The sequence below is a fragment of the Bos javanicus genome, chromosome 14, assembly GCF_032452875.1.
Source record: "Bos javanicus breed banteng chromosome 14, ARS-OSU_banteng_1.0, whole genome shotgun sequence".
Taxonomy (NCBI): domain Eukaryota; kingdom Metazoa; phylum Chordata; class Mammalia; order Artiodactyla; family Bovidae; genus Bos; species Bos javanicus.
The window spans coordinates 72,058,103-72,070,660 of NC_083881.1; positions in this window are offsets into that span (position 1 = coordinate 72,058,103).

Sequence of the window (12,558 nt, forward strand, 5' to 3'; positions counted from 1 at the left end):
TTTTATAAATGTAATTTAGATACAAATACAATTAAGTAGCTTGCTCAAGTCTACCAGTTATTAGGTTATAGAGCTAGGCAGTGGATGTGAGGTCCTGTGCCCTTAACCTCAGTATTTTATTACTTCTCAAAGGACGACATTTTTTAGCTTGTTCTTTTATTTTCCTTGAATAGTGTTGGGTGCATTTTGTCATCCAGATTTAAAAATTATGCCCTTATATCTCTTACTCTATTCCAGGTTAAGATGAAAGTTAATGGAAGCCACAAAATTTCTGATTTTGATATCTGCAATAGAAACACTACATGCTGTTTTCTTAGTGTGTTTATTTCTTGTCTTTAAGATCTGAGATTCTGAAGTCTACCATCAGTGTTGATTTAGTGATATGATACAATCTACTGTTAGTACATACTGATTTCACAAATTAGACTCATGTTGTGAGTTTGAATCACAGAACTGAGAGACAACAGGGATGAAGAGAGATACAACTGTGGAAGTAACTGCAGTCTTAAGGCTTATCTCTCTAGAACCTTTAGTAACTTATTTAACCTCAAAATATTTTCATGTCAGTTTTTTTTTCTGGATTTAAATCAGAGAAGATATCGGATGTGATATCTTTATGGGTGGGGAAAAAGAAATGAAAATAAAATTTGCTTCAAAACATAATAATAAAAAATAAATAAACATGTTTAATATTGTCACTTTCACTATCAAAAATCAAAATATCCATGTAAATGGAATCAACAGATGTAATTCTACTAACTCAGCCTCATGTACAATGATATCATTATTTCTCTTTACTAAAATCACAAGTTTACCATAATTGCTTAGAACACTAACATGACAGTCTCCAGTATACAGGATAGCTTTGTCTAATAATGTAGCTAAAGTTAATGAGTTGGGGTGAATGTTCTCACTAATTTGACTGTTTATATAGAGGCCACTTGAGATGTATACACTAAGAAGTACTCTCTGAGCAGAGAGAGACTCAGGTTACATAATGAGGGCAAAAACAAGTTCAATATGTCACGTTTGTTGATTATGAATGATAAGTTGTATCATGTTCATATATGTCTGTATATAGAGTTCAAATGGTATGGATGGATGGATAAAACCTCATTTCAAGAAAAAAAAGTACCATCTTATTTGAACACAATTGGAAGATGTAGAGGGAACAATTTGGGCCCTCCTTTGAACTACTGAATTTACTAAAGAATCACTCTTGCTAAACTTACACATGTTTCTTTATTAATAACAATTGCAAATGGGACAAATCATGCCTAAGCTGAAAAATATCATTGATGTCAAATAACTCATTTAAAACTGCACTTGCTATTTTTAATTCATGGCACAGAAATACAACTCCATCAGCAAGAAGGCACTGGGCATTTTTTTTTCCCCCATGCACTTACCTCTTTGCCCAATGTAATCATTCATAAGTGTTTGTGGAAGGATGCAGGGAGAAGAGAACAAGAAATAAGTGAATCATTCTATATCCTTCAGGTGAATAATTTACTTGTTCTGTTTAAATAAACCACACTGAGGAATATCAATTATTTAAGGTTAGTTGTGTACATCTCAGTATGTTATAACCTTGTGTAGCAAATTCTTGGCCCTGTTGCCTCAGTGGTTTCAAAGAGTTTAATGCCCTATTTAGAGTCAGAAGAAGTTTTTTCTTCTTAGGATCTAGATTCATAAGCCATTTGGTCTCAACCACAACCTGACAATTAGTTCAAACCTAGATCAAGCACCTCTTTATCAACCAGTAAGAGTTTAATCATTTGTTTTTATTTTATGTATATTTTGTAGTGCCTTTCCTATTAGATAGGACATTTTCACGATAGATTCAAAATCACATTTTGAATTTCATTCAAGTGAAATAAAATTTAATTCATAGGAAAAGACATTATTTCCTATGTGCCTAACATTGTATTGGGGCTGTAAATAAACAGTTAGCAATAAATAAACAACTCTCACCTTCAAGAAATTTGCCATTTTACTGAGAGGTAGATGAGAAATTCATGTAAAAGTATGATTAACCTTCTGCATCTGAGGTTCTTGCTCAACAAAAATACAGTTAAAATCATAGCAAGGCATGATTTGATGGACTAATTGGCCTTCTAAGTTGCTGCAGTTATGTCCAAATCTGCGACCCATGGATTGTAGCCCACCAGGGTCCTATGTCCATAGGATTTTCTAGGCAAGAATACTGGAATGGTTTGCCATGCCTTCCTCCAGGACCAACTGGCAATGAATTATAATAAACAAAATAGGAAGTTTGTAGAAGGGTACAGTTATAAGAGCCTCAGAATAAGCTCCATGTTGAAGAATTTCAGTGTTTCCTGACTTTTGCTTTGGACCCACACAGGGGTGTTGCCAGGCAGGTTAGGGAAAGACATGAGCATTCCTTATTTAGGGATATAGCTTCCCAGGCGGTGCTAGTGGTAAAGAATCCACCTTCTAATACAGGAGACGTAAGTTCGACTCCTGAGTCAGTAAGATCCTCTGGAAGAGGGCATGACAATCCACTCCAGAATTCTTGAATGGAGAATCTCAGGGACGGAGCAGCCTGGTGGTCTAGAGTCTATAGGTTTGCAAAGAGTCAGACACGACTGAAGCAACTTAGCAGCAGCAGCGAACTCCTAGAGGCAAGAAGAAGCAAGAAGTAACTGGAGAATAGGAAAGGACAATGGCTCATGTTAAGAGTGTGGCTGAATGAAGATAGAGCTGTAATAGCTTAGAATTTATTCATTTAAAAAGTATTCACTTGAGTTCCTACTATATGAGACACCGAGCTAGGAATGACAGATGTAACACTTAAATAAATCAAACACAGAACTTGCCATCTTTCCAGGACAGAAGAGACAAGAAAAAAGTATAATATTTGGCTAACATGAGGTTAAAAATGTAACATGAAAATCACTAGAGAGATACCTAGCTCTAGTTTGTTGGATTAGGAAAAGCTTTTGGTTAAAAACCTAAAACTAGAAGGACATGGGGGAATTCACCAAGCAGAAAGATGGTGGGAGAGGGGAGGTCAGGTCTCCAGCTTAATACAAAGGTTCAGAAAGAGTGAGTTAAGAGCTGGTTGAGTCACAAACTCTGCAATTGTTTTCAACACGGTGGAGTAATTGGTGATGAAGCTAGAGCAATAAACAGAAATCAGATCACAATAGGCCTCAAAGGCTGTGCTGAGAAATTTGAATTTATACCCTGAGGGCAGAAGGGAGTCATTAAAAATTTTTACACTAAGTGGTCATGTAATCAGTTGAGAGGAGCAAAAGTGGACACAGTGACACAGGAAATGACAGGCCCTGAACCACAGTTAAATCAGCAAGACATGACATGGTGAGCACTTGGATGTGGGGACTACAGGAAAAAGAGCCTGAATGCTTGTGCAAAGAAAATGGGGCTTTTTCTGTAGGCGATGGGGAAGGCTCGAAGTCAGTTAAGGACTTTTGATGGAATAATCAGCAAAATAGAACCAGTATTGCAAGAGTATCAGACTTGAGGTGATTGAAGGATTGTTTGGGGGGTAAAGGTAAGAAAACCAGATAGGAGAGATGAGTAATAGTTTTGGAGGAAGAACAGAGCTAAAAATAAAGATTTTGGAATAGCCCACATTTAGAAAACATAAGGAAGAAGATAATATACTAAATTTAACTGAAACATATCTGACTGATGAAAGGTGTATCAGAAAAGTGCAGAATCCAGCATATCTCGGGAGGAAAGATTGCTCTGTAGTGGCAGATGTCTCAGAGAAGCCAGCATCTCTGCTGTCACCCAACACAGAGTGTTTGCCATGTGGCAGCCACTAGGGCTTGTGTTGTAAGGAAGAGGCCGACAGGTTCAGTCAACCATCCCCAACATCCCCATGATGTTACATCTCCAACTGCAAGAGAGCATGCAGTTAACCCTGTAGATAAAACTATGCACTGCTGCTGCTGCTAAGTCACTTCAGTTGTGTCTGACTCTGTGCGACTGCATAGACGGCAGTCCACCAGGCTCCCCTGTCCCTGGGATTCTCCAGGCAAGAACACTGGAGTGGGTTGCCATTTCCTTCTCCAAGGCATGAAAGTGAAAATTCAAAGTGAAGTCGCTCAGTCGTGTCCGACCCTCAGCGACCCCATGGACTGCAGCCCTCCAGGCTTCTCCATCCATGGGATTTTCCAGGCAAGAGTACTGGAGTGGGGTGCCATTCCTTCTCCAAAACTATGCACTAGGTAAGAGCAATTTGAATTCGTTGAGCACTTTGGCCTAGGGAGTTTATATATCTTGTCTCATTTTAGTCTCCACAGCTCTTCCTAACTTTTAAAGAAAGGAAAACTTGGAGAACTGCAAACATTCTAGATGGTTCAAATGTAGGTGTAGCGGGAATAAGTATGATCCACTGGTTTGTTAAAGAAGGAACACTTGGTTGGCAAAAGGGCAATCCAGATAGATGAAATAATATGTGAGAAGGTGTGAGGGTAAAGATCAATTACAGGTAGTTCCTCCTGGGATTTTTAGGCTGGGTCATATACAAAGGTGGAATATGTATAAAACTGAGATGGGAGAGATGAGCTAGGATGTATACGCTTTACTAAGTAGGAATTTTGAGTTTCACACTATAGATGATAGGGAACAATGGCTAACGGATTTTAGCCATTCTTGCCTATGAAAAATTAATTTAGCAGCCCTATAGATAACAGATAGAAGAAAAGGGAGCAGAAAGACAAGTGATTCAGCGGAGTCTTCCTCTGAGAGATGGTAAAACCTGACATAAGGCCAAAGAAATAAGAAGAAAAACGAAGGAGCAGATTCAAATGATACCAAGAAGTGGAATATTCAGAACGTGATGACAACAGACATCAGAGCTGAGGGGGCGGATGGGTTCTAGCTTCCTGATTTGGGCTGGGGAGCGCTTGGCAGGGCCACTGTTTGAGAGAGGTCTTCAGACAATCTTTCCTACCCTACCCACACCCCACAAAACTGCCTTCTGAGCAAAACTACAAGAGAAATAAATCCAAAAAAATCACAGTAATAGATAAAGAGAGAATGTTGCCGTATTCCAGATGCGGGAGGAAAAATTCTAAGAACTGTAGGAAAGCAATTTGTAATTCAGAATTTTTCACCATCAGTGAAAGAAAAGAAAAGTAGAAAATTTAATCTCTCCAAATCATCAAGAAGGTTTGTAGAAAGAGTAGAGAATTAAAACCATTGAAAACCATGAAGAAACATTTTGAATATTTTTTGAACTCCTTAGGTCACTTAGATGTCAAGAAGTCTCCAAGTTGAAATACACTTAGATTTCACTAAGCAAGATTTCCTCTGGGGGGCCTTATTTGGGTGGACATAAAAGGCCATGCCCACGGCTCATCCCCAGTCACTGCTGTGATGCTGACGATAGGATGTTAATGTCACCCTCTCCCAGGGACCGGGCTGTGACAGGGAGGGTCAGGTGCTCTCCTTGCCCTTTATGACACCGTGATGCTATGAGAAGGAAGTGTAGCCCACGTCTACTTGAAGTTTCAATGTTATTTTCTAAGGCGTCCAGCAATATATCTTCTGCTTTTTTTTTTTTCCCCCTAGGAAGAAAAGACCTGTCAGTCTCCAGGCCCCCATCACATCGCTTCACTTCAGGAGACTCAGCACGTGACCAATGGCACGGGGGATGCACACGTCCAAAGCGTTAGACTTTCTCCATGTTGGAAGGATTACCTTGACAGACTGTGTCTGTCAGACTGTCTGACAAACTGCAGGGACAGAAGCAGAGACACATAAGGTTCAGAGATTTGATTTGAACCATCACCCTTTGAAACACAAAGCAATGGATGTTTGGGGCAAACTGGACCACACGAACTGCCAACCCTGTGATCTCTAGGGAAATGTATCCCTGGAGAGCAGCCCCCCACCCATCCCCTTTGGTAACAGTTCTGAACAAGGATCAACTTCAGCTGTGCAACATGCTGGCCAAGATTTCAGAAACTCTGGAACCAATTTATTCCATCTGGAAATTAGTTTCAGCTTTTATTGCTGCAGAGCTGAGTCCAAACCAGACCGAATTTCCAAAAGGAGTTCTCTGCTCCTTTACTTGTCAGAATTTTCTCTTTTCTAAAATGCACTCACTTAAAAGATTTAAAATGATAATCAACATCAAAGATCTGTGCCTTTTGTATAGCAACTGTATTTTCCCACATAGTGTCTCTCCCAGGTTATTTTTTCAAGAACATGAGGAAATTTTATTGTTGGTTACTATAAAAGGGAGGACTTGAAGAATTTAAACTGTTCCCTGGTAAATGTGTATTTTAGCTAGCTTTTCTCTTATGCCAGGTAGTGACTCAGCTGCTTTCCTAAAACAGCAGCTAAATGGACTGCTTAATCCTTTTGAGAAAAAGAAGGAACAATATTCTAACAGTAAAGTTTAAATAAAAACATAGGCCCTAAAATCCTTTTTTACAAACATTAAAAATATGCAACATTGAACATTTCAAATAATCTTATACATAAGATTTCTTTGTTCCAGTCCATCTGCTACTGATTAAACATTTTATATTTCCATTGTGATTAATTGTGCTATTTATATACTTGAAAATGATTTGTTTGGAAAGGTATGGTCTAGTGTAAGTCTTTCATTTCTGAGAATGACAGCCCTTCAAAAAGTAGAGCAACACTGTGCACTCAGGAAATCCACCATCTGCTTTCTTAGGCTCACATTAAAAGTTACAAACCTATAGCAAAACAGAATTGAGAGAAAACAGAGTATAAATAATGCTAATGGCATTCATCTGAGATGTTCAAAAGTGTATCCATTTTTAATTAAGCCAAAATACTCTTAGTCCCCAAAGAAAATTGTCATGACTTTTTCACCATCTACAATCAGCCTTATACTGACAAATGGCCAGATATTTTCAACCAAGTCTAGGAGGCACTCTTAATTTATTCTAATCTAGGCTGAGTTTCTCAGGTGTTAAAGCAGACCAAGATGGTGTACATGAGGCCTAGGTATAGCTTTCATCCCATGAAGAGAATTGGATTAGGGTTATAGTCAACATAATTGAGGGGGAAATAAAATGCTGTGGAAAGTGTGCAATAAACCATTTTCCAATGTAAGTGTTTGTTGGTGCCAACAGACAGTAAGGACCCAGTGCCAGCAATTTCCCACCATTTGAAACTTAGCTATTGTTTCATTTTTGCATGACCAAACAGGCATCTGAAACCACAGAATAAAACCATCCTTATTCTGCCTAGTCAAACCACTTTTAGTGAAATTTTGTAAACCAAAATGCAATTACTCTCAGACTAAACTTGTGTCAACTATCAAACTAGGATTTTTTTATAATGACCTTTATTCACTCCCAGAAAGAAGTGTGCGTTAAGCAATTGCCTCCCTTTTGTCAAAGCGGGCAGAAGCTACACTTCCGTGAGGCTTGCCCATTTCCTAGCGACTCCTCTCATAAGCATACCCACGGCCTTGGGGGATCTGTGCACAGCACAGCGTTTCTTGTTCTCCATGTCTCTGATTATCTTCCTTCTCCTTTTTCTCCATCCCAACTGAAAGCTCTTCTATGACTTCTGGCGTCTCTATTAAGTAGTGAGCCACATGGAAATGATTAACTTTTGAACTGCAAAACTGAAAACACTCTCAGGCACACGGTGGAAATGAAACATGTCATGTAGCAAAAGGGTTCCCCTGATGGAGTTTGCAGCAAGGAAGAGAAGTCATTGGCTGAGATTGCGGTTTTGTTGTCATTGTAGATCAAAAGGATGTGATCATCCTTTCTGATAGCTCTCTTTTCCCCCTTGGTAAACAGCCTCTGAGTGAGTTCATTAAATATTTAAACAGCCCTGGTATCTATTAATGTTATCAGACACATGAAATATGTCTGATGGATTTATTCTGCCGTTAAGGAGCCATACCCCAGTGTCCTCCTGGGACAGTGCTCCAGCTGTTTAAACTATAATTCCATCACTGGGAAGAATGGTGAAATCACTGACCTCTTTGAAACGGACTCGTTGCTACTCAGCCTGTAAATTGCAAATGAAACCTTTCTGTAATAATGTTAAAATATGCATGCATAGGAATTAAAGCACTTGGGGTCACTGGCAAAGCCTGGTGCATTTTCCGTACCCTCTAAATAGCAGGTTAAAAGAATCCAGTAAATCAATGCCTGGAGAAGATTAGTGATTAGGAGGTTTATGAATCTTTTTGAGTTCAATGGCTCTACCACCAGGTATGGGAGAATCTTAATCAATTCTCTGAAGCTTTTAAGTTTTTTAAATTCCATTTTTATTTCATCCTGATTCTCAAAGGAGATGAATTGTGTTGGTATCGTGATCCATACTTATCCTCCATAAAATCAATCTAATATGAAATTATACATAAAGTCCTCAAGCTGTGAACTACTTCATTGTTCTGTTTTTACCTACTTCAAGCTTGTGAGGAATAACAATTCATGACAAATAAGATAAAGGATGTCTGCCTAAATCCTTCCTGTAAAGGAAAGAAGTGTTTTCTTTCATTGGTAGGTTAACGTCATCACAAGTATGTTTGTTTGCTTTACATCAATTTAACTTGTATGAAAGTCCTTAAATGGTTTAGAAGAAATATTGATAAAGCCAGGTGTTGATATTTCCTGGAGATTGTAGTTTCAAAGACATGGACTAATTATTTTAAGATACTTGCTCTATCTGAAGCCATCAGAAATGTGGCAGACTCAGAAGATAGAATATGAGCCAATTCTCTAGTACAATCTTCTCTCAGTATCTGCAGGGAATTGATTCCAGGATGCCTGGCTATCCCCAAATCCTAGGATGTTCAAGTCCCTTATGTAAAATGGCCTAGTACAGTCAGCCCTACATATCCACGGGGTTTTGCATTCACAAATTCAACCAACTGTGGATAGAATTTTCACTCCACGGTTGGTTGAACCCTCAAATGTAAAACCCAAATATACAGAGGGTATATATCCACACATATGCACCCTATATTTATTGAAAAAAATCTGAATATAAGTGGATCCACACAACTGAAACCTGTGTTATTCAAGGGTTAACTGTCTTGATAAATACTGGATATGTACAGGCCTAGTTACTAATTAATAATAAGCAGATCAAACTAGTAAAAAAAAAAATCTGGGAGGTATAGTGAATATACAATAAATAACAAAATAAAGATCCCAAAAGATCTGATAAGTAGAACAATGACCTAAACCTAAACAGATGACAAGTGGCAACAAGTGTACAATCCTACATTTGATACTGTAGGAAAAATTGTATAGAAATATGGGGCTGGGAAAAGACAAATGAGGTAAATGGAAGAAGAAAATGTTTCCTAATCAAATTCTGGGATCCATGAAATCACTCCAGCCTTTGCTCGTTCTGGTATCTGTAAAGGAGGTCCATGCTAAAACGCGTGTATGAGGTGGACGCTGGTTGCACCAGATCTGTATTTCTCTGCTTTGCGCTGGAATGGCTTCAGGTTTATTGTGAGACAATGCTATAAAGATCGTTCCTATAATCCATTTATACTTCAACTTAAAAAAAAAAAAAAAGACTCTCTGTAAAGGTAAATGTAAACTTATTTTTCATTGGTCCATATAGAAGCTAGTCCAACACTGATGAGAATAGGCCCTATATAATGCACTGATCACACCACTCTTTGAATATCATTGCAGAGCACTATCCTTTAGGAAGGACAGAGGTGAACTAGAGCATCCAAAGAGTAAACCAGACTGTAAAAGAGCTGAAATGATCTCAAATAAGCAATGACTTCTGCACACAGAGAGTGCTCAGTATGTGAGTTAAACTGAATCAGGAGCAAGTACTGGAGATGTAGAAAGGGGATCAGATCTGAGCTGTGTGGTAGCAATTACTATTAGTTAGTTGGTGAGTGTTATAAAGAAAGTATCAGAACATGAAGGGCTTTCTAACAAGTGTAACTCGGATAAATAGGCTGCCTTGGGATACAGTGAGTTCTCCAATAGTGGAAGTGCAAATTATAAGCTGTTTGGTTTGGTGTAAGTTTCAAGCATGGCTTGAGAGATTGGATGAGATGATCTGCATACCCTCAGATTGATGAATCGACAACCTTTTAGAGCTCCGAAAGAAGGACTAGATAAAGAATATTCCAGAATGCATAAATAGAAAGTCTCTAAAAGAGCAATTGACAAGCAGATGCTTCTAGGACAACACTTCTAAAGTAGTAATGTATATTTCTTCCATGTTAAAAGAAATTTACATGGCAAAAGAATAGTTTCACAAATTCAGTGAACCCAATTTGGTGTCCCCATTAGAGAGCAACACTTTAAGTAACTAAAATGCTACTTGAATTTCACTGGAGCTTTGGTAAAAGATATATTTAGTGGTTATTAACCCAGTACTTATCCTTCCATTGCACAAAATGCCTCTTTTCCTGAAGAATCCCCTGCAGAGAATTCCCGGGCTGGGACAGGGCAGCAACCTTGCAACTGGCATCGAAACCGCAGGGCATAGCCAATAATGATTTGCAGTTAAAGTAGCTGCAAAAGAAAGATGGTAGTCATTTAAAATAATTTCTGCAGCTGGATTTTTTCCTTTTCATTTTTAATCGCTTAAGGGTCAATTCACCTAGAATTCTGGGTTTAACCCCTTTAAATAATTTTTTATATTCAAAAGGATCAAGGGTACAAAATGTATAGGCATAAAGCAATGTGAGTACTCCTTCATGGGACATAAGCTTTAGGGAACTAAAGATAGGTTAATTCCATGCCCAATTCATTCCATGGGCCATTTAACGAGAGCCTCTGGAATTGTTCAGCCAATAATGAACTCATAGGATCTAAAGGTAATCACTGCTGCAATTATTAAAATTTACACCAGAATTCTATTACCCTTTCTACAGATAAGTGTCTTGTATTAAGTGGTCTAGAAGGAATGTGTGAACTGGTTCAATAATACCAGAAATCTCTCTTTATTTGTTCTTGCTTACATCCCTTCTCTTTTGCCCCCACAGATATGAAACCATGCTTCTAGTTAATTCAAAGGAAATATTTATTATTTTTGATATAGTAATTTAGAACTTAACTGTCTCCTTTTCTCATGTATACTAGCTCATTTAATTTCTACAATCCAGGCTCTTTTCATTGTAAATAATATTAAAAGCTAATTTCTGTTGATTTCATAGCTACTAAGCACAATTCTAAGCATTTTTCATGTATTATGTCATTTGATACAACAACTCCCATAAGATCAATACCATTATTCTCCCCATTTTATAGATTAAATAAATCATGAAAAGGTTAGGGATCTCACTCCTGGCCACATAGCTAGTAAGTGATGAAACCAAGATTCAGTTTCAAGTTTACGTTTGACCCAGCATCCATGCTTTTAATGAGTACCCTACATACCATCTTACCTTACAGTGGCCTCGACTGTGTATTACATTTTAGTATGTAAGCTGTAACAAGGTAATGGAAGGCTTTGAAAAGAAATATGGCCATACATGTCTTTGTTTTAGGTAAAGACAGTCCAGTGGTTCTTCTAATAAGACACGTAATGTAAACACAAAATTCAACACTTCTGATTAATGTAAAGGTAAACAGTGTGACATTTTCAGTGGGTTAATGAGCTCGGTAATGTTACTACAGGAAGACAAAAAGCTCAGTTTCTGCCCCAGCGCAGTACAGATGAGAACTCAGACAACAACTGAAGAGTGAGCAAGCACCAAATACAGTTTTAATAATCTTGCCTGGTGATTATAATAATTAATTTAGAAATCAACAGATTCTCAGTGTGTGGGTGTGGGCTGGTGGCTCAGACGGTAAAGAAGCTGCCTGCAGTGCAGGAGACCCATGTTTGATCCCTAACTCAGGAAGATCCCCTGGAGAAGGAAATGGCAGCCCACTCCAGTATGCCTGGAAAATTCCATGGACAGAGGAGCCTGGCAGGCTACAGTCCATGGGATGGCAAAGAGTCAGACATGATTGAAGTGACTTAGCACACACACAGATTCTCAAAATGATATAAAAAAATGTGATTTTTACCTGAAAGTTTCATGTTTAATGTGAAATGCAATATATATATATATATATATATATATGTATATATATATATATATACACACACACATATATATATATATGCTGCCGCTAAGTTGCTTCAGTCGTGTCCGACTCTGTGCGACCCCATAGACGGCAGTCCACCAGGCTCCCCCATCCCTGGGATTCTCCAGGCAAGAACACTGGAGTGGGTTGCCATTTCCTTATCCAATGCAGGAAAGTGAAAAGTGAAAGTGAAGTCGCTCAGTCGTGTCCGACCCTCAGCGACCCCATGGACTGCAGCCCTCCAGGCTCCTCCGTCCATGGGATTTTCCAGGCAAGAACACTGGAGTGGGTTGCCATTGCCTTCTCCATGTATATATATATATATATATATATATATATATATATATATATATATATATATAAAACCTTGAATACTTATGCAAGCAACCTGAACACAGAATCCTTTAAAAGATGGTTGATTATCAGCCCACAGAAGAGTAAGCTGTATGTATAACCATAAGGAAATTTTAATTTCTCCTTTTCTGCTAATTTCACATTG